The sequence below is a fragment of the Macaca mulatta genome, chromosome 15, assembly GCF_049350105.2.
Source record: "Macaca mulatta isolate MMU2019108-1 chromosome 15, T2T-MMU8v2.0, whole genome shotgun sequence".
Lineage (NCBI taxonomy): Eukaryota > Metazoa > Chordata > Mammalia > Primates > Cercopithecidae > Macaca > Macaca mulatta.
Genome location: NC_133420.1, coordinates 16,290,357 through 16,312,916, shown reverse-complemented (window position 1 = coordinate 16,312,916; position 22,560 = coordinate 16,290,357). Strand labels below are relative to the sequence as shown.

General features: G+C 49.8%; 1 long non-coding RNA gene across 1 annotated transcript; it reads right to left on the bottom strand.

The window, feature by feature from the left end:
* Window positions 1-1,666: 1,666 nt before the first annotated feature.
* Window positions 1,667-20,965, bottom strand: LOC144335006 (uncharacterized). The gene is made up of 3 exons (XR_013405384.1): window positions 20,733-20,965; window positions 16,669-16,781; window positions 1,667-2,577 (listed from the first exon to the last, which is right to left on the bottom strand). It is a non-coding gene; the product is annotated as an uncharacterized LOC144335006 (long non-coding RNA).
* Window positions 20,966-22,560: the final 1,595 nt, after the last annotated feature.

Here is a 22,560-nt window from a genome sequence, read left to right as displayed (position 1 = left end):
ACACCTTCTCCACGCTGTGTTCACAGGAGGCCCTCTCAGCCATGAAGTGGGGGGACAGTCCCCAGTGACATTCACAGCCAGTCACAAGGCATGTTTCTCCCACGTGGGCTCGTGCTAGTTTGTATACAGAGGCCATCTGGAGACAAAGGGACTCAAGCTCTGACAGGAGAGGCTCATGGCGGAGGGCTTAGCTTTAAAGGGAGAGGTGCTGCAGGCTCCATTCTGCCCTTGGCTGTCATCCTGCTGACTGGCACCCAGGCCGAGCCAGTCTTCTCCTACCCTTCTGCTTCCCCCTGGACACTCCTTTTTATAAATAGAAATGGTTCGGCCTAAACCCTTGACCTCAAATTCTCTGCGTTGATCCTCCATTGAGGTGGCATGTGACATCTCTCCATAAGGCACTATCAGCTGTGCTCAGGCAGATAACACCCCCACTCCCTGTCAGGCAGCAGCCCCGGAAGAATGTCCTACAGGCCTGTGAGCCCCTCCAAGTTTCTTTTTTGGGTTCGATTACAGTGGTAGATGGCAGGGGTCAGCTCAGCCTGCATCCCCTGACGCCCGAGCTGTCGGGATGTCCGGCTGGAATGCACGGTCGCTCCCGCCTGCCCGGGAAGGAGATGGCGGGGCTTGAGCCGCCTCCAAATCAGGGCAGGCAAAGAGTCTGGATGATGACAAGAAGGGGCCCCAAGGATGCCCACGCAGCCCTTCTGGGGCATGTGCTGCAGTGGCAGGCACAGGCAGTTTCATTTATGTTTCTGTTCCGCTTAACTCAGGAAAGGGGGAAGGCAGACTGCGCTAGGTCGTGTTTTGCTTGGCTTTTCCGGACACACATATCCCACTGGTAATGGGTGCTTCAGATGGCAACACAGGGATAGAGGCCAAATTAAGCTCCTCAGGGACGGGTAGAAAGAACAGTTACACAATGACACGATCCCGGCCTCTCGTTGGGGCAAAAGTGTGAGTCCTGTGGCACGATGACGTGGCTGAGCCAGTGGTCCCCTCCACATGGCCCTGCCTACCTGTGAGTGTCCTGGTGCCTGCTTTCAGCTTTGAGTTCTCTGTGGCAGCCTCCGGAGAGGCTTCTAGGTCAGGTCTCTGGCATTACAGAGGGAGTGGACTGTGCAGGCTGCCCTCACTCTAACCCTCACCTGCTCTGTAACCAGATCGAGGCGCTTGGCGTCTATGTCTTGAGAGTTTTCCCCTCAGTTGTAAAGCAGAACTTGAATACCTGTCTGGCAGGGCGGTGGTTCGGACTACATGAGGTGGACCTGGCACAAACCTGCTTCCCAGTCTTGGTGATGCTGTTGCGCTTACCCACAGGCTCTGGCCTGACATCCGGGTTAAATGGTCCCAAGTTGGTTCCCACTTCGACTTCATCTGGTTTGTGGGGTAGGGACATCTCCCGCCTGGCCTTCAGCCCCCTTATCAAGCACAGGACCCCGCTGCTGGGGAGTGGTGCGGCTCTAGTACAGCGCGCAGGCTTTCATTGGAGATTCTTCATCAGGGCTGGGCTAGGCCCTTGAATCTGTTTTTCCTAAAACAGTGATTTCCTAAAGCGAGTGACTCTTGTACAGATGGTCCGCGAACCCCATGGGCCTTCTGCTTTAATCTAAGGACAGTAACCATAAATACCCACCCAGGGGGCATCTGAAACACAGAACCCAGCTCCCACGAACATGTTTATTTTGCAGTTAATCCAGGCTAAGGGATTTTATCTGAAATGGTTGATAAGAAACACAAGTGCAAATTTAAGCTGCTCTCTGGCACCTGCTCAAAAAAGAAAAACTCTGCAAGTACAAGTGGGCCAAGTCACCTCCTTGCCAGTCAAACACTTTGAACGCTCCTCTGTGAGTCCCCCTAACAGGAGGAAAGACCTTCCTTGCCCTCGTCCCGCCTGGCAGCAGCTCACCCCACTTAGCTTCTGGACTGCCACTTAGTTGTTTATTCTATTTAATTGTTTTTAGACAGAGTCTTGCTCTGTCACCAGGGTGGAGTGCAGTGGTGCAATCTCGGCTCACTGCAACCTCCGCCTCCCAGGTTCAAGTGATTCTTCTGCCTCAGCCTCCCGAGTAGCTGGGACTACAGGCGCCCGCCACCACACCCAGCTAATTTTTGTATTTTTAGTAGAGACGGGGTTTTACCATGTTAGCCAGGATGGTCCTGAACTCCTGGGCTCAAGCCATCCGCCCTCCTTGGCTCCCAAAGTGCTGGGATTACAGGCGTGAGCCAGCGCGCCTGGCCGCATTTGCAATTTCTCTTAGAAGACCTATCCAGTACTTCTTGGCATTTGATTTTTAGCCAACAAAACTGACCCAGTTTCATGCCAGAGATGGGGCTTCTTGTCCATACTTCCTCTGAGGAAGGCCGTGGAGCACCCTGGCTGGAAGGCAGGGACAGTGGATCTCCCATCATAGGCTGCCAGCCGGTCGGATTCCTGTGTGTGCATCCCCATTGCTCTGCCTCAACATCACTCTCTACTTTTCTCCTGGGGAAAGAAGGAGGAGCAATTGGATGGAGGGTGTATCAACCCCCAAACTTCTGCCGTTTTCAAAATGTCTCCCATGGGAAGTTAGTATTCTAAAAAAAAAAAAAAAAAAGGTGAGGGCTCTGTGGCCAAATAAGTTTAGGAAGAGTGGATGGGACAAAATTTAACATCTTTTTATTATAAAAAATACCTTTTTGAGCCTTTAATATGCAAATGTGTTTTGTAAATCAGTAAGAGGAAACAGTCTGCCATTTCCCAAATACGTTTGCCTCGGAACCTTTCTCCTTGGAGTCGGGGTCGTTGGCACTCAGGCTGGGAACCGCTGCCTCGTTGATGTTGCTGGACGGAAGCACAGCTCACTTCCTGCTGGTTGTGTTTCTAACACACATTCCTTTTTTAAAATTGCTTTGTAATAGTAACAATTCACTGGATGTTTACAGCATGCCAGGCACTGACTATGCTAAGCACTTCACTGACATTTTCACATTTCACCCTGTGAGCCACATACTATAACCCACAGCTTTCAGAGGAGAAAATGAGGCTGAGCCAGGAAGCGGTTTGCCCAAGTCTCACAAGAGAATGAGGGGCGGAACTGGCACTGGGGCCCAGGCAATGCCTCCCTCCCACTCCTGCCAGGCCCTGGCTGGCTACCATTGGATCTCCTGATTCTTCTCCAAGATACCTGTTCATTTCCAAAGAAATCCTGCCTGCTGGTGCCAGCAACATTGCTGAACCCCTTACCGACCAACAGACCACCCTGTGAAAACAAGCCGGTCTTGACATCAGTCACAGCAAATACGCTGACACCACAAAGTTACCTGTCCCTTGCTTCCTCTCGCCTGTCTGTATCTGTGATGGTGATCTGTCTAAAACGGCAGCCCAGGGGGGCTGGACAGAGGCCGGGCCTGTCTAGCTTATGTTGGTGTGAACCACGCACAGATGGGGGTTTGCGGGTCCTGACGAGGACGCCAGGGTGGGAGCAGCTGGCTCCACACCCTTCAGCTGTGTCATCTGCCCTTCCTCTGCTGTCTCCTCCAGGGTCTGGCTTTGAGGCTTGCCAGAGTCCCACCAGAGGTCGGGCCACAGGCCCACTGAGGTGGCAGTTGCTGCATTGTTATAAATAGAAGCCCATCCATACCACAGCCCCGGCCGGCCGGAGATTCTCTGCATTGTTTTCGGGCCTAGGTTGCCAGCTGCAGAGGCCACAGGCAGGGGTGGGGGGAGCGAGTGGGCTGTGGATGGAAGGCGGGACACATGAGACAAGAGCCGAGCCCGGCCCTGGCTGGAGGTGACCTTACCTTGCTGGTATCTTGGCCCATGAGGGTGCAGAAGCACCTTTGCTTTGTGGCCCATCGGATGTTGGCTTTCTCAACCTCGCCTAGTGCCTTTCCATCTGGAAGGCTAGAAGGGGACTTGGCTGCCATGCAGCCCTCACAGTGCCTGCAGGCCCTCCTGTCTGGCCCTTCTCCATCTCCTGCCCCTCTCTGCGTCTCATCTCCCCGCGGTTCTCCAGGCCCCTCTGCACTTTCTCTGCTCCTCAAATGGCCCATTCTCCTCCTCGCCACGGGACCGCTCCATCCTCTGTCCCTTCCTGCTCATCCTGCAGGTCTCCGTTTAAGCGCCACCTCCCTCCCGCAGAGCCTTCCTGGTGGGCTGACCCGCTCACAGGCACCGGCTGCCTTTGTGTGCTCCTGCCCTGCTGCGCTGCTGTTTTGAGGCCTCCATCGCGATTGTAATTGCTCGTGTAGTCCGTGGTTTCATTCATTTATCTAGTCCGTCCCAGCAACGGGCAGCTCCGTGAGGGCAGTGCCAGGACAGAGCAAGAGTCAGGAACTGTTGATAAATGACTCACAGCACGACTTCCTAGAAAGAAGCCAAGACTTGTTCAAAAGCCAGACCCCCGCAGGAGATGACAAGGGGTAGCGAGTATTCAGACAGCCCAAGGGCACAGGGCCAGCTAATGGCACCAGAGCTGCACAGCAAGACCAGGGCTCCCCTACCCTGCCCAGGGATCCTCTGGGTCTCATCCCAGGAACGCACTAGGGCAGGGCAGCCAGGTGAGGGGTGAAGAGTGCAGACTGGGTGCAGGAGGCCCTCCTCTGAGACTCACCAGCTGGAGCAAGTCATCCCATCTGCCCCCAGTGAAAATGGGGCAGGTGCCGTGTGCCTCATGGGGCAGGGCTTGCACGGGGCTCAGGGCAGAGCCTGGCACAGTCACTGGGGTGCTCACGGTGGCTTCCCTGCCTTCACAGGGAGAGACACAGACCCCAGTGTTCCACAAAGTCTTCCCTGATCCCACAGCTGACCGGCAGCACTCACTTCAGGAACGGGGCTCAGGGACCCGCAAAGGTCCAGCCTGGGTGACAGAGTGAGACTGCCAAAAAAAAAAAATCAAGACAGTAGACATCAGACAAGGAAGGACAGTGATCCCCAAGATTCAAGAAACTAATGAACAAGCCGTATAATTGCCCCAGTTACCGCCTGGAGAAAGTGTCCAGATCACAGGGCATGGAAGGAGAGCCCAAGAGGAGCCCGGCAGTCTCCCGGAGTTTACAAAGCAGATGATTGGGGAGGAGAGGGCCTCACGCAGAACTCTGGACCCTTGCGGAGGGTCCTCTCGAGTATTCAACCGAGTACTGCTCAGTTTGATACATGTGAGGAAATCCTGAGTCTAGAGAAGGAAAACAACATGAAAGGATTAGAGGCAAACTCTTCAGAACTCTAGGGCGAAGAATAGTGCCTCTTCCTGCCGGCCGAAGTGGAAAGCCTCATAAATCACTTCGCACTGGATACAGTGCTCAGAAACGGTTTGCCTCGGTGCTGGGAGAATATGAGTCCTACCCAGAATGCCGCTTGGATCTCACAATGCTTAAAAGCAAGACCCAAACAAATCAAACCATTTCCAAGTAAGAATCCAGAACAAAGCCCAAGGAGCACATAGGAATACAAAAGCACCCTGTAATGGGCGGCTGTCAAAGGTAGCAAAAGGGCGGGCCCTGGTGCACAGTGGCTGAGGCCATCTCCTGGGCTGCCTGGCCATCACAGCCAAACAGGTACTGCTGGACCAAGAGGTGGTGGCCCTGGGTGGCAAGGGCATCAATGTTTCTAGCAATTTCTACAGAAACAAGTGAAAGTGCCTATCCTTCCCCTGCAAGTGGATGAATGCCAAACTTTCTGGCAGCCCCTACCACTTCCAGGCCCCCAGCCACCTCTTTAGGCAGACAGTGTGGGGCGTGCTGTCCTTAAGACTAAGCGAGGCCTGCCGGGCATGGTGGCTCTTGCCTGTAATCCCAGAACTTTTAAGCTGAGGCGGGTGAATCACCTGAAGTCAGGTGTTTAAGACCAGCCTTGGCCAAGATGGTGAAACCTCATCTCTACTAAAAATACAAAAATTAGGCAGGTGTGGTAGTGGGCGCCTGTAATCCCAGCTACTCAGGAGGCTGAGGCAGGAGAATTCCTTAAACCCGGGAGGAGGAGGTTGCAGTGAGCCAAGATCTCACCACTCCACTCCAGCCTGGGCGACAGAGCAAGATGCTGTCTCAAAAAAAAAAAAAAAAAAAAGACTGGCCAGGCACAGTGGCTCACACCTGTAATCCTAGCATTTTGGGAGGCCAAGGCAGGCAGATTACAAGATCAGGAGTTTGAGACCAGCCTGGCCAACATGGTGAAACCCCGTCTCTACTAAGAATACAAAAATTAGCTGGGCGTGGTGGCAGGTGCCTGTAATCCCACATACTCGGGAGGCTGAGGCAGGAGAATCACTTGAATCAGGGAGGCAGAGGTTGCAGTGTGCCGAGATCATGCCACTGTACTCCAGCCTGGGCAATAAGAGCTAAACTCCGTCTCAAAAGAATTTTTTAATTTAAATTTAAAAAGACTAAGTGCGGTCAGGCTGCCCTAGACCACCTCCAAGTGTCTGATGGGATCCCACCACCCTATGACAAGAAAAAGCGGGGCTGGGCACGGTGGCTCATGCCTGTAATCCTAGCACTTTGGGAGGCTGAGGCAGGCGGATCACAAGATTGGGAGATTGAGACCATCCTGACTAACACGGTGAAACCCCATCTCTACCAAAAATACAAAAAGAAATTAGCTGGGCATGGTGGTGAGCACCTGTAGTCCCAGCTACTCGGGAGGCTGAAGTGGGAGAATGACGTGAACCCGGGAGGCGGAGCTTGCAGTGAGCTGAGATCACGCCACTGCACTCCAGCCTGGGAGACAGAGTGAGACTCCATCTCAGAAAAAAAAAGAAAAAGAAAAAGCGGAGGGTGGTTCCCGCTGCCGTTAAGGCTGTGTTTCAAGCCTCTAAGGTCTGCACACCTGGAGCGCCTGGCTCACAAGGTTGCCTGGAAGTACCAGGTGGTGACAGCCACCCTGGAGAAGAGGAAGGTCAAAATCCACTACCAGAAGAAGAAACAGCTCATGAGCCTACAGAAACAGACTAAAGACAGGCACGGTGGCTCATGCCTGTGTTCCCAGCACTTTGGGAGATTGAGATGGGTGGATCACTTAAGGTCAGGAGTTTAAGACCAGTCTGACCAACATGGTGAAACCCCGCCTCTACTAAAAATACAAAAATTACCTAGGTGTTGTAGCAAGCACCTATAGTCCCAACTACTAGGGAGGCTAAGGCAGGAGAATCGCTTAAACCCAGAAGGTGTGAGGTTGCAGTGAGCCAAGATCATACCACTGCACTCCAGCCTGGGCCACAGAACGAGGCTGCATCTAAAAAAAACCAAAAACAAAACAAAAAAGTCCTGCTTGGGCGGGGTGCAAGAGCTCACCGCTGTAATCCTTGCACTTTGGGAGGCTGAGGCAGGAGGATCATTTGATTCCAGGAGTTCAAGACCAGCCTGGGCAACCTAGGGAAATCCTGTCTTTACAAAAAAAAAAAAAAAAAAAGAAAATCAAAAAATTAGCTGGGCATAGTAGCATGTGCCTGTAGTCCCAGGAGTCAGGAGACTGAGGTAGGAGGATTGCTTGAGCCCAGGAGGTTGAGGCTACAGTGAGCTGTGATGGCACCACTGTACTCCAGCCTGGACACCAGATGGAAACCTTGTCTCAAAAAATAAAAATAATAAATATAAACTTCCCACTTAGTCATATACTATATCTGCAGCTGCTAGAATGTGAGAAAGTGGCCAGGCACAGTGGCTCACGCCTGTAATCTCAGCACTTTGGGAGGCCAAGGTGGGCAGATCACTTGAGGTCGGGAGTTCAAGACCAGCCTGGCTAACATGGTGAAACCCCATTTCTACTAAAAATACAAAAAATTAGCCGGGCGTGCAAAGAAGCAAAGAAATATAATCTATAATGGGAAAACTCAAACAATTGAGATGGGCCCAGAAATGATGCAGATTAAAAAATTAGCAGTCAGAAACATTAAAACCATGATCACAACTGTACTCTGTATTTCCAAGAAGCTAGAGGAAAGATTAAACATATTGGATAGAGGCATAGAAGAGATACAACAGATCCCAACTTGTAGAGATGAAAATGATGGTATCTGAGAAACACCTGGGAGAGATTAATAGGCTATTATGCATGACAGAGGAAAAGATGAGTGAACTTGACTTGAAGGCATAGTGATAGAAACTCCCCAAAATGAACCACCACAGAGAGAAGACTGAATACATTTGGAACAGAACATCAGTAAATGGTGGGACAACTTTGAGTGGCCTAATATACGTGTAATTGGAGTCCCTGAAAAAAAGATGGAAAGAAAAATACAAAAAGATCAGAAATGGTAACTACATGAGTAAATGTAAAGATTGGGGTATAGGGGCTTTTCTAAATATCTTTAAACAATAACTGTTTAAAGCAAAAATAATAACAATGTACTGTGGGTTTTATGATATATGTGGGAAAATGTAGTATGACAACAGCTGGGCACGGTGGCTCATGCCTGTAATCCCAGCACTTTGGGAGGCCAAGGCGGGTGGATCATCTGAGATTGGGAGTTTGAGACCAGCCTGGCCAACATGGTGAAACCTCATCTCTACTAAAACTACAAAAATTAGCCAGGCATGGTGGCAGGTGCCTGTATCTAGCTACTCTCAGGAGGCTGAGGAGGTTGCAGTGTGCCAAGATTGCCCCGTTGCACTCCAGACTGGGTGACAGAGTGAGACTCCGTCCCCCCCCCAAAAAAAAGGATATAAAAAACCCTAAAGCAAGCACTAAAATAACACAACAAAGAGTTATAGCTAATAAGCCAACAAAAGGTATATAATAAAATCACAAAAACTCATCCAAATGAAAGCAGAAAATGACAGGGATAAAAAGGAAGAAAGAGCAGATAGGAGAAAGAGAAAACAGTGAGATGATTGATTTAAAGTCAACCATATCAATAATCACATAAAATAGAAATGGTCAAAAAAAGCAAGACTCGGCTATATGCTGCCTACAAGAAACTAATTTCAAGTATGACACAAATAGATTAAAAAGAAAACAATGGGAAAAGAGTTATGCTAATGCCAACTATTTTTGAAAGCTGGAGTAGCTGTATTTATATCAGATAAAGTAGATTTCAGAGCAAAGAACATTGTCAGGGATAAACATGGTCATTTCATAATGTATCAATTCAGGAAGAGAACAGGAGTCCTAAGTGTTTCTGTACCTAATAACAGAGTTTTAAAATACATGAAGCGAAGCCATTAGAATTACAAGGAGAAATAGATATATCCAGAGGTTTCAACAGCCCTGTCTCAATCTTTGTATTTATTTATTTATTTTTTTGAGGCAGGGTCTCACTCTGTCACCCAGGCTGGAGTGCAGTCGTGCACTCTCAGCTCACCATAACGTCTGCCTCCTGGGCTCAAGCAATCATCCCACCTCAGCCTCCCAAGTAGCTGGGACTACAGGAGCACACCACCATGCCTGGCTAATTTTTGCATTTTTTGTAGAGAAGGGTGTTTGCCACATGGCCCAGGCTGGTCTCAAACTCCTAGACTCAAGCAGCCCTCCCACCTCGGCCTCCTAAAGTGCTGGGATTACAGGCAGGAGTCACTGAATCCCACCCTGTCTCAAAAATTGACAACCCAAATAGACAGAAAATAAGTCAGAATATAGAAGACTTGAACAACGCTATCAACACACTTTGAACCTAACTAACATTGGTAGAACACTCCACCCAGCATCAGTAGAATATGTGTTCTTTTCAAGTGCACACAAATAGGAAGGCCATATTCTAAATCATAAAACAAGTCTCAATGACATTAAAAGGATTCAACTTACACAAAATATGTTCTCTGACCACAATGGAATTAAATCAGAAATCAATAACAGAAAGACAACCAGAAAAATCTCCAACTATTTGGAGGCTAAATAACACATTATTTAAAAAAAGGAACTTAGAAAATATTTTAACAATGAAAAATGAAAACATGACATCACAATTTGAGGTGCTAAAGTAGTACTTGCAGGGCAATTCATAGCACTAAATGCCTATATTAAAATAAGAAAAAGTGCCGGGTGCAGTGGCTCATGCCTATAATTCCAGCACGTTGGAAGGCCGAGGTAAGTGGATCACCTGAGGTCAGGAGTTCAAGGCCAGCCTGGCCAACATGGTGAAACCCCATCTCCACTAAAAATACAAAAATTAGCCAGGCATGGTGGCGGGCGCCTGTAATCCCAACTACTTGGGAGGCTGAGGCAGGAGAATCGCTTGAACCCGGGAGGCAGAGGTTGCAGTGAGCCGAGATTGTGCCATTGCACTCCAGCCTGGGTGACAAGAGTGAGACTCCATCTAAAACAAAACAAAACAAAAAAACAAAAAATTAGCTGGGCATGGTGGTGCATACCTCTAGTCCCAGCCACTAGGGAGGCTGAGGCACGAGATTCGCTGAACCCAGGAGGCGAACGTTGCAGCGAGCTGAGATTGCGCCACTGCACTCCAGCCTGGGTGACAGAGTGAGACTCTGTCTCAAAGATGAAAAATAAAATAATAAAATAAAGAAAAAAGCTATCTTAGGAACTACAGAAAGAAAAATAAAAAATAACAAGAAAGGAAATCATAAAGATCAGAGCAGAAATCAATGATGTAAACAAAACAAGACAAAAATAGGAAACAAATAATAAAATCAAAAGGTGTTTCTTTGAAAAAATTAATTAAACTCTAGCCAGACTGATCAGGAAAAAAGAGATAAGATACAGATTACCAATGTCAAGGAAGGAGATGGACAATGTCACTACAGATTCCTTGGATATTAAAAAGAACATCAGGGAAATATGTATGTTTCTATTAAAATCAACTTCAATGAAATAGACAAATGACTCGAAAACAACAATTATCCAAGTTCACTCAGCAAGAAATAACTGGTGTATCCCTCTACCTATTAAAGAAATTGAATTTATTGTCAAAAACTTTCTCATAAGGAAAACTCTTGGCCCAGATGGCTTCTCTGGTGAATTCTACCAAACCTAGAATTCTTCCTTAAGGAAGAAATAATATTAATTATATGCAAACTCTTCCAGAAAATTCAAGAGAAGAGAGTACTTCCCAATTCATTCTATGACCACTAGCATTACTGTGACACTAAAACCTAACATATAAGAAAAGAAAACTACAAACAAATATCCATCAAGATTGATGGGAAAACTCTTATTTTATTTTATTTAAAGAAATTTTTTCTTCCTACAAGATGCCAAACAGAAAAATTCTTTTTTTTTGAGACGGAGTCTCGCTCTGTCGCCCAGGCTGGAGTGCAGTGGCCAGATCTCAGCTCACTGCAAGCTCCGCCTCCCGGGTTCGGGCCATTCTCCTGTCTCAGCCTCCTGAGTAGCTGGGACTACAGGCGCCCGCCACCTCACCCGGCTAGTTTTTTGTATTTTTTAGTAGAGACAGGGTTTCACCGTGTTAGCCAAGATGGTCTCGATCTCCTGACCTCGTGATCCGCCCGTCTCGGCCTCCCAAAGTTCTGGGATTACAGGCTTGAGCCACTGCGCCCGGCCAAACAGAAAAATTCTTAACAAGCTTTGAGCAATCAAATCCAATAATTTATAAAATCTATAACACTTAATGACCAAGTGAGGTTTATTCCAGAAATTCAAGGTTGATTCAACATTTGAAAATCAATCCGCCGGGCGCGGTGGCTCAAGCCTGTAATCCCAGCACTTTGGGAGGCTGAGACGGGCGGATCACGAGGTCAGGAGATCGAGACCATCCTGGCTAATATGGTGAAACCCCGTCTCTACTAAAAATACAAAAAACTAACCAGGCGAGGTGGTGGGCGCCTGTAGTCCCAGCTACTCGGGAGGCTGAGGCAGGAGAATGGCGTGAACCCGGGAGGCGGAGCTTGCAGTGAGCTGAGATCAGGCCACTGCACTCCAGCCTGGGCGACAAAGCGAGACTCTGTCGCAAAAAAAAAAAAAAAAAAAGAAAGAAAATCAATCCATGCAGTTCACCATATTAACAGAGTAAAAATTTTTTTTAAAATGATTATCTCAATAAATACAGGAAAAGCATTTGATAAAACCCAATGTCCATTCTTGATAAAAAACTCTCAGCAAACTAGATATTGAAGGGAACTTCCTCCACTCTATAAAAGGCATCTAAGATAAATCTACTGTTAACATCGTACTTAATGGTGAAGATAGAGTGCTTTCACCCCAAGACAGGGAACAAGGCAAGAATATCCATTCTCACCACTTCTATTCACATTGCACGTGAGGTTCTAGCCAATGCCCTTAGGCAAGGAAAAGAAACGAAAGGCATGTAGATTAGAAAGAAGATGTAAAACAGGCTTTACATGCAGATAACATAATCATCTATTTAGAAAATCCTGTGAAATCTAGGGAAAAAGTTATTTTCAAGACAGTTTCAGTCTGTCCCCCAGGCTAGAGTGCAATGACGTGATCTCGGCTGACTGCAACCTCCACTTCCTGGGATCAAGCAATTCTTGGGCCTCAGCCTCCAGAGTGGCTGGGATTACAGGCATGCGTCACCACACCCAGCTAATTTTTGTATTTTTAGTAGAGATGGGGTTTTGCCATGTTGGCCAGGCTGTTCTGGAACTACTGACCTCAAGTGATTGCGATTCGTCTGCCTCTCCCTCCCAAAGTATGGGAATTTGAGGCGTTAGCCACTAAACTCGGCCAGAAAAAGCTATTAAAACTAGTAAGTAACTTAAAAAGTCTTCACAATACAAGCTCAATAAACAGAAAACAATTGTCCTTCCGAATACTAACAATAAAAAATCAGAAATTGGAATTCAAAATTCCAATATCATTTACAATAGCAACAAAAATACAATTTGCCTAAGTATAAATCTAACAAAAGATGTGCGGCCAGGCGCGGTGGCTCACTCCTGTAATCCCAGCACTTGGGGAGGCCAAAGTGGGCGGATCACGAGGTCAGGAGATCGAGACCATCCTGGCTAACACGGTGAAACCCCATCTCTACTAAAAATACAAAAAAAACTAGCCGGGCGTGGTGGCGGCACCTGTAGTCCCAGCTACTCGGGAGGCTGAGGCAGGAGAACGGCGTGAACCCGGGAGCGGAGGTTGCAGTGAGCCGAGATCGCACCACTGCACTCCAGCCTGGGCGACAGAGCAAGACTCCATCTCAAAAAAAAAAACAAAAACAGATGTGCAAGACCGTAGACTGTACACCAAAAACTACAAAACATCGCTGATTGAAATGAAAGAACACCTAAATAAACGGGGGACACACAGTCTTGAATCAGAGCATTCAATATTGTTAAGTTGCCACTTCTCTCCAAATTGACCTATAGATTCAATGTAGTCCCAATCAAAATCAAAATCCCGACAGACTTTTGTTTTGTTTTGTTTTGTTTTGGTAGCTGATTCTAAAATTCATATGGAGCTGCAAAGGAGCTATAAATATTTCGGCCGGGCGCGGTGGCTCAAGCCTGTAATCCCAGCACTTTGGGAGGCCGAGACGGGCAGATCACGAGGTCAGGAGATTGAGACCATCCTGGCTAACATGGTGAAACCCCGTCTCTATTAAGAAATACAAAAAACTAGCCGGGCAAGGTGGCGGGCGCCTGTAGTCCCAGCTACTCGGGAGGCTGAGGCAGGAGAATGGCCTGAACCCGGGAGGCGGAGCTTGCAGTGAGCTGAGATCCGGCCACTACACTCCAGCCTGGGTGACACAGCGAGACTCCCTCTCAAAAAAAAAGAAAAAGAAAAAAAAAGGAGCTATAAATATTTCATAAAATTTTGGAAAAGAAGAACAAAGTTTGAGGACTTACACTTCTTTTCTTTAAGACATTACAAAATTTGTCCAGGTGCAGTGGCTCACGCCTGTAATCCCAGCACTTTGGGAAGATGGAGGGGGAGCCAATCACTTGAGGTCAGGAGTTCAAGACCAGCCTGGTCAACATGGTGAAACCCTGTCTCTGCTAAAAATACAAAAATTGGCTAGGTGTGATGGTGCACGCCTGTAGTCCCAGCTACTGAAACAGGAGAATCACTTGAACCCGGGAAGCGAAGGTTGCAGTAAGCCGAGTTCGTGCCATTGCACTCCAGCCTGGGAGACGGATGGAGATTCTATCTCAAAATAAATAAATAAATAAATAAATTATATATATATATATATATATATATATATATATATATGTATTTTATTAAAATAGTACATGTACTTCCAAAATATATACAACTATTATTTTAAAAGACATATTATAAAGCTACATTATTCAAGACCATGTGGTCCTGGTGTCAAGATTTAAATAAACATAGGTTAATTGTACAGAATAGAACATCCAGAAATACATCCGCATGTATCTGGTCACTTGATTTTCGACAAAGGTGGAAGGTGACACCGCGAGAAAGGACAGGCTTTGCAACAAAAGCTGCCGGGACGATAAAGTCTCCAAGTGCCAAAAAGAGAACTTTGACTCCTGCCCTGCACATACAAAACTGACTCAAAATGGACCATAGACATCAATGTAAAATCTAAAACTATTGAAGAAAACATAGGAGAAAATCTTTGTAATCTTGGATTAAACAAAGATTTCTTAGACCAAAAGCATAATCCATAAAAGAAAGTATTAATAGCTGGGTGCGGTGGCTCTTGCCTATAATCCCAGCACTTTGGGAGGCCAAGGTGGGAGGACTGAACTTAGATGTTTGAGACCAGCCTGGCCAATGTGGTGAAACCCCATCTCTACTAAAAATACAAAAATTAGGCTGGGCACGGTGGCTCACACCTGTAATCCCAGTGCTTTGGGAGGCCAAGGCAGGCAGATCATGAGGTCAGGAGTTCAAGACCAGCCTGGCCAACACAGTGAAACCCTGTCTCTACTAAAAATACAAAAAGTTAGCCAGGCGTGGTGGCAGGTGCCTGTAATCTAAGCTACTCTGGAGGCTGAGGCAGGAGAATCCCTTAAACCTGGGAGGCGGAGGTTGCAGTGAGTCGAGACCACACCACTGCACTCTGGCCTGAGCAACAGAGCGAGACTTTGTCTCAAAAAAAAAAAAAAGAAAAATTTGCAGGCTTGGTAGCTTGTGCTTGTAGTCCCAGCTACTCCAGAGGCTGAGGCAGGAGAATGGCTTAAGCTCGGAAAGTTGAGGCTACAGTGAATTACAATCATACCACTGCACTCCAGCCAGGACAACACAGCAAGACCCTGTCTCTTAAAAATAAAAATTAAAAAATTATTCACTTTACATAATATATGTCAATTATACCTAAACAAAGCTGTTTTTTTTTTTTTAAAGAGTTTGAGCAACATCACGTCCCCTACTCCTACTCTTAAGACTTAGGCTAGGCACAGTGGCTCACTCCTGTAATCCCCGCACTTTGTGAGGCTGAGGAGGGTGGATCCCCTGAGGTCAGGAGTTCGAGACCAGCCTGGCCAACATGGTGAAACCCTGTCTCTACTAAAAGTACAAAAATTAGCCAGGCGTGGTGGCGTGTGCCTGTAATCCCAGCTACTCAGGAGACTGAGTTAGGAGAATTGCTTGAACTAGGGAGGCAGAGGTTGCAGTGAGCTGAGATGCGCCACTGAACTCCAGTGTACTCCAGCCCGGGCGACAGAGTGAGACTCCCTCTCAAAAAAAAAAAAAAGGGCAAACTTTTTTTTTTGAGATGGAGTCTCACTCTGTCGCCCGGGCTGGAGTACACTGGCACATTCTTGGCTCACTGCAAGCTCCGCCTCCCAGATTCACGCCATTCTCCTGCCTCAGCCTCCTGAGTAGCTGAGATTACAGGAGCCTGCCACCACCCTGGCTAATTTTTGTATTTTTAGTACAGATGGGGTTTCACCATGTTGGCCAGGCTGGTCTTGAACTCCTGACTTCAGGTGATCCACCTGCCTCGGCCTTTCAAAGTGCTGGGATTACAGGCGTGAGCCACCGCACCCGGCCGCACCTATGCTTTTGATGATGGGTCCAATGGCAGTGATTGTGGTTAACACCAATCAAGCCTTAGGCACTGGCTGCTCACCTTGGTCAGGCTGCAACCAGGAAGGAGGCAGCCCACCCTCCAAAGGACACGTGATCCACATGAGCAGCTTGGCCAGGGGCCTTTCTTCCACCCACCTCATCCATCTGCCTCATTTACACCAAACGGGCACTGGACAGATGCCGTCCACGGTGCTGCACAGCCCCAAAGTATGTGCGTCCAGCAAGATGGCTTGTGGGGTGGGGGACCTCACCCGTTGTATTATTTTGTTCCCTCAAAGTCTCAGCTAAAATTGGGGCAGCAAATAAAAACTTTTTTGCGGGGAGGAGCGGGGATTGGGTCTCACTGTGTGACCCAGGCTGGAGTGCAGTGGTGCAGTCACAGCTCACTGCAGCCTTGAACTCCTAGGCTCAAGCAATCCTCCTGACTCAGCCTCTAGAGGAGCTGGGATTACAGGCATGCCCCACCATGCTGGGCTAATCTTTTCTATTTTTTGTAGAGATGGGGGTCTTACTATGTAGCCCAGGCTGGTCTCCACTCCTGGGCTCAAGTAATCCTCCTGCCTCGGCCTCCCAAAGTGGTGGGATTACAGGCATGAGCCATGGCGCCCAGTCAAGAAAACCATTTTATCATCCCATTACGAGCTCAGTAACAGCTAACATCTGTTATTGACCTATTGGCGGTTCTGTGCCGAGGGCCTTGCCTGATGACCCCACAGAACTCTCCTCCCTGCGAGGAGAGCGTAACCCTGTCTTGCAGATGAGGAAACTGAGGCTCAGCGGTGCTGCCAAATCACTCGGATTTGCTAAGCGCTTACTCTGGGCTGGGCACTTGTCCAGATGCTCGGGACCATCGGCTTCACGTGCCTCCGCAGTCTTGTGAGGTGAGGAACCACGTCCATCCCCAGTCCGTGTCCCAGGAAACCGAGACCTGAGAGGAAGGGGACTTGCTCAAGGTCACAGCCATAGAGGGACCCCCCGCCCAGGAGAGCTCACATGACCATCTCCGGCCTCCAGGCCTAACTGCAAGGGGAAGCACCATCCTGGGGAGACCAGAGACCCAGGTCCCCCTCACAGGCGAGGGGCTGGCCCGCGGCCTCTGGCGGAACTTCTGGCCTTCACCGTCTCCGCCAGGTCACTCGTCAATGGCCGGCTGCCTTCTGGAAAGCTGCTGTTGTGAGACAGTGACCCTGGGTGGAGTGAGGCATCCATGGGGGCTCACTCCCAGAGATGGAGGCTGGAGCCCTGAGCAGAGACGCCAGCTGTGCTCGGGTCCTCTGTGGCCCCCAGGGCTGCAGAACAGGGCAGGCCGATTCCCTTGTCACTCCTAAAAGAACATCTGAAGCCCCCGGCAGGCCGGTGTGGGCCCCCCCGTTCCTCCGCTACTCTGGACTCCTCAGCTACTCCTTCCCCAGAGGCTGTCGGACCTGCCTTCCGGCCTCCAGCATATGGAGGTGATGGAGCACAGTTAGGAGGCGCTTCTGTGAACCAGGAGGCGGCCCTCACCACGCAGAAGCTGTGGGAGCCTTCATCTTGGACCTCCAGCCTCCAGAACTGTGAGGGATTGGCTTCTGTGGTTGATGAGGCATCCGGTCTATGGTTACTTTATTCTAGAGCCAAACTGGGCTGAGGCGATTGTCCATTATCTGTGAATATACTAAAACCGTAGAACCGTACACTTTCTATTTGCATTTATTTTGTGAGACAGGGACTCACTGTCGCCCAGCTGGAGTGCAGTGGCACAATCATGGCTCACTACTATGAGCATGTGCCACTGCGCCCGGATAATTTTTTGTTGTTGTTGTTTGCTTTTTGAGACGGAGTCTCACTCTGTCGCCCAGGCTGGAGTGCAGTGGCACAATGTCGGTTCACTGCAACCTCTGCCTCCAGAGTTCAAGCAATTCTCTGACTCAGCCTCCCGAGTAGCTGGGATTACAGGCGCCAGCCATCACGCTCGGCTAATTTTTGTATTTTTATTAGAGACAGGGTTTCTCATCTTGGCCAGGCTGGTCTTGAACTCCTGACCTTGTGATCCACCTGCCTCAGCCTCCCAGAGTGCTGGAGTTACTACAGGGATGAGCCACTGAGTCTGGCCTATGCCTGGCTAATTTTTAAGTGTTTTTGTAGAGATGGTGTCTCACTATGTTGCCCAGGCTGGTCTCAAACTCCTGAGCCCGAGATCCTCCCAATTCAGCCTCCCAAAGTGCTGGGATTACAGGCAGGAGCCACTGCACTGGCCAGAACCTACACTTTTTTTTTTTTTTTTTTTTTTTTTAGATGGAGTCTTTGTCGCCCAGGCTGGAGTGCAGTGGTGCAATCTCACGGCAACCTCTGCCTCCCGGGTTCAAGTGATTCTCCTGCCTCAGCCTCTTGAGTAGCTGGGATTACAGGCATGCGCCACCATGCCCAGCTAATTTTTGTATTTTTTTCAGTAGAGACAGGGTTTCACCATGTTGGCCAGGCTGGTCTTGAACTCCTGACCTCAGGTGATCTGCCCACCTTGGCCTTCCAAAGTGCTGGGATTACAGGTAGGAGCCACCACATCCAGCCAGAACTGTATCCTTTAAATGGGTGAGTTGTGTGGTGTGTGAATTGTATCCCAGTAAAGCTAGGGTAAAGCATTTAAATACATTTGTGTGACTGTCTGACCACCACTCAGTCTGCATTTGTCATGGATGCTGAGAATCCCACATCACTAAGCCAGGCCCCTGTGGTCTAGATGTTGCAGAAGAACTGAGCCGTATTTAGAGAGAAGAGTCCCTGGTCTCTGAGCTAAGCCCTGGTGCTCAGTGGGATTATTCTGGGGGCCCCATTTGCATGTTTAACACGGAGCACAACTGCTACACCCTGGCTGGGCCCCGGACCGTGGAGGACAGGATAAGTGTGCATGTCTCTGGCCTGACGATTAGGAAACTCAGGCATGTGAGGTTGAGCGACAAGCCCGATCTCACTCAGCGAGACAAGTGGCAGCCAGGAATAGTGCAGGGCTCCCAGCTGCATCTGGCCCGCCATAAACACCCAGCCGCGCCACCCTTCTTCTGTCTGATTAAAAAGGGAACATGAAATTAAGAACCAGGGCTCAGGCTGATGCAGGAAATAATCCTGTCTCTGCATTCCAAGTCGTGCCGTCTGGGCCCAAAGGGAGCTGGGCTGACCTTCGCCAATTCCCATGTTGATTTCGGGTTCACCTCCCTGGACACAGGCACAGAGATGGAGTTCATTCGCTCCAATGTGTTGGCTTGTATTTAACAGTTGCCATTGGTTGGGTGCGGTGGCTCACGCCTGTAATCCCAGCACTTTGGAAGGCCGAGGCAGGCAGATCACCTGAGGTCAGGAGTTCAAGACCAGCCTGGCCAACATGGTGAAGCCCCATCTGTACTAAAAATACAAAAATTAGCTGGGCGTGGTAGGGGGGACACCTGTAATCCCAGCTTCTCAGGAGGCTGAGACAGAATTGCTTGAACCTGGGAGGCGGAGGTTGCAGTGAACCGACCTTGTACCATTCCACTCCAGCCTGGGCGACAAGAGCAAAACTCCGTCTCAAAAAAAAAACAAAAAAAAAGTTTCCATCATCCAAGATCAACAGGGCTGCTAAGGACTTGGACTCAGCATCATGCTGGGGAACCTTAGCAACAGGACGGCTGAGGGCAGTCTGGTAGAACTGGGGTACCAGAAGGCTGGGGTGTCACAGAAGGAGCAGAGACAAAGAATGGGGTCAAAACCCGGGTGTTTGAAACCAGCCCAGCTCTGCAGCTTCCCAGAAAAGTGGCCTTTGGTAAGCCCCTTGGTCCCTTCTGTGGGGCAGCGTCCTCATTGATTGAAAGGGAAGAGCATACTTGAAGGATTAGCAGTGGCAGGAAGGGGCCTGGACAGCACCCACAGGAGCAGCTGGTTGTGCCCTGTGATCTTGATGGGCAATTTTTGGACTGTCACACAGTAAAATATTTACTTTCATCCTATGTCCAGACCCCAACCAGGTGGGAAGCCGTTTCCGTGGCAGCGCCCAAGCAGGATAGAGGATGACCTAGAGAACCACCAAGCCAGAGGCGACAGAAGATCACCTGGGCTGTTAGAAACCTCCGAGGCCCTGCAAGCGCCACAGGCCCTCATACTTTTTATTTATTTATTTATGTTTTAGATGGAGTCGCACTGCGTCACCCAGGCTCTGGAGTACAGTGGTGCGGTCTCAGCTCACTGCAACCTCTGCCTTCTGGGTTCAAGCGATTCTCCTGCCTCAGCCTCCTGGGTAGCTGGGATTACAGGCACACGCCACCATGCCTGGCTAATTTTTGTATTTTTAGTAGAGACGGGGGTTTCACCATGTTGGTCAGGCTGGTCTCAAACTCTTGACCTCGTGATCCACCCGCCTTGGCCTCCCAAAGTGCTGGGATTACAGGCGTGAGCCACCGCGCCTGGCCAGGCCATCACCTTTTTTGCAGTTCCTGATGAGACCGTCTTCTTTAGGGCCCCAAGAGGGGCTTTCCTGGTTGGCCTCATGGCCCAGCCTACAGCAAGTCTCTGTCCCATTTCAAACAGCCCCAGAGCAGAAGGGGCTCTCCTGAGAAGTGACTTCGAAGGTGGGAGGTGGAGGTGTATGGGGTCGCTGTGCAGCTGCTTCTCCCAGACCCTGGATGTCTCAAGCAGGTGAGCCTCGCCTGGCACAGACAGCTGGCTCTCTTAGGCCTGGATCCTGGAGAGGAACCCGTGACAGCTGGGCAGAGTCTACCGTCTGTGCCTCTTCTCCCAGTCTGGACTTCTAAATTTCACCTGCTGTCAGCTGGAGAGGCTAGAGGGCTTCCACTGTGTGACTAAATGCCACTTGGAATCCACTTTACTCACAACCCCCGTCCTTGTACATTTCCCTCTCGAAACTGTTACTCACAGATTCGGCTGCGTCTCCTGTCTCACTGCACCTCTGCATGAAGGCTTTGTTCTCCTGAGCCCCTGAGCTTCTGAAACCCTGCTGTCAGGTTAGGCCTGCACCCCATTCTCTGTACACACACACGCACACACACACACACCCCCTATGGTCTTTCATGGGCAGAGCTCAGGAGCCGACTCCACACCGAGAAGCCAAACCATGACAGTGAACTGCACCACCCGGAAGCCATCTGCGTGGAGCGCGGCCAGCAATGCCTGTTATGCAATTTCCTGCTTTGCTGTCTCAGCCCCAGGAGGCAGGATGTGAGCGCCGTTGGTTTGCTGCAACGTGGAGAACCCACAGAAGACTCGAATTCTGATGCCCAGAGCGCATGGGGCCTCCCTGTCCCCATGGGGGTGCAGAGAAGCCACTGCCCACCCTGCATGATGAGCCGCCCGTGCAGTGGGTGCAGCAGCCGGCCCCTCCTCAAAGGGAAAGAGATGGGCTCATTGTGGGCCAGAAAAAACTGACTGTCCCGAGACTTCCGGGGTGGGGAGGGGGGTGCACTTCCTGCCCGGGGCACCCAGGATTGGGGAGCAGAGGACTGGGACCTTCTCAGTAACAGTCACCAATGTTACTGGACACTGCACATGGCCCCACAGTCTCAGGCTCAAGACTGAGAGTGCACCATGGCGAGAGGTGCTCTGTGGCCAGAGTTCGAATCCTGGCTCCGCCTTGCCCTAGCTGCGTGGTCTCAGGCAGCTCCTTGGCGTCCACTCTCCCCGTTCCTTCGTCTGTGAAATGGGGGTGGCAGTAACACCTCCCTTGTGGGGTTGTCATGAGGATTCAATGAGTTCGCACCCAGAAAGAGAGTAGAACAGGGAGTTTCCACTGCATCCGCCAGTGGGCAGCTCCTCTGAAAATCTCCAGTTTCTTTTTCCTTTTTTTTTTTTTTTTTTTGAGACGGAGTCTCGCTCTGTCGCCCAGGCTGGAGTGCAGTGGCCGGATCTCAGCTCACTGCAAGCTCCGCCTCCCGGGTTCACGCCATTCTCCGGCCTCAGCCTCCCGAGTAGCTGGGACTACAGGCGCCCACCACCTCGCCCGGCTAGTTTTTTTTTGTATTTTTTAGTAGAGACGGGGTTTCACCGTGTTAGCCAGGATGGTCTCGATCTCCTGACCTCGTGATCCACCCGTCTTGGCCTCCCAATCTTTTTCCTTTTTTTTTGAGACAGGGTCTCGCTCTGTCACCCAGGCTGGAGCACAGTGGCACAATCTCAGCTCACTGCAGCCTCCACCTCCCGGGTTCCAGTGGTTCTCCTGCCTCAGCCTCCCAAGTAGCTGGGACTACAGGTGCCCGCCACCACACCGGGCTGATTTTTGTATTTTTAGTAGAGACGGATTTTTGTCATGTTGGCCAGGCTGGTCTCAAACTCCTGACCTCAAATGATCCACCCACCTTGGCTTCCCAGAGCACTGAGATTACAGGTGTGAGCTACCACACCTGGCCAAATCTCCATTTTCCATACAAAGTAAGTAGGGCTCAGAGGGGCTGAGTGTCGTGCTGAAGCTCACATAAATGGCCTTGAACCTGTGGTCTGCCTTCAGGGCCCACGGCCACTCCAGGACCTCTGGGGCCCCCACCCACGCTTACACAAGAAAGCACCATTTATAAGATGGTATCCATTCAAGGCTGGGGCCTCACAGGACCCCTCGTCAGTTGCTGGCCGAGGGCAGGGCACGGAGCCCCTGTCCAGACACACTGTCCTGCCTGTGCAGAGAAAGACACCTTTGCAGGCCCAAGTTAAGGGTCAACCTAAACATTAATTGCCCTTGACATAGGGCTACTGCC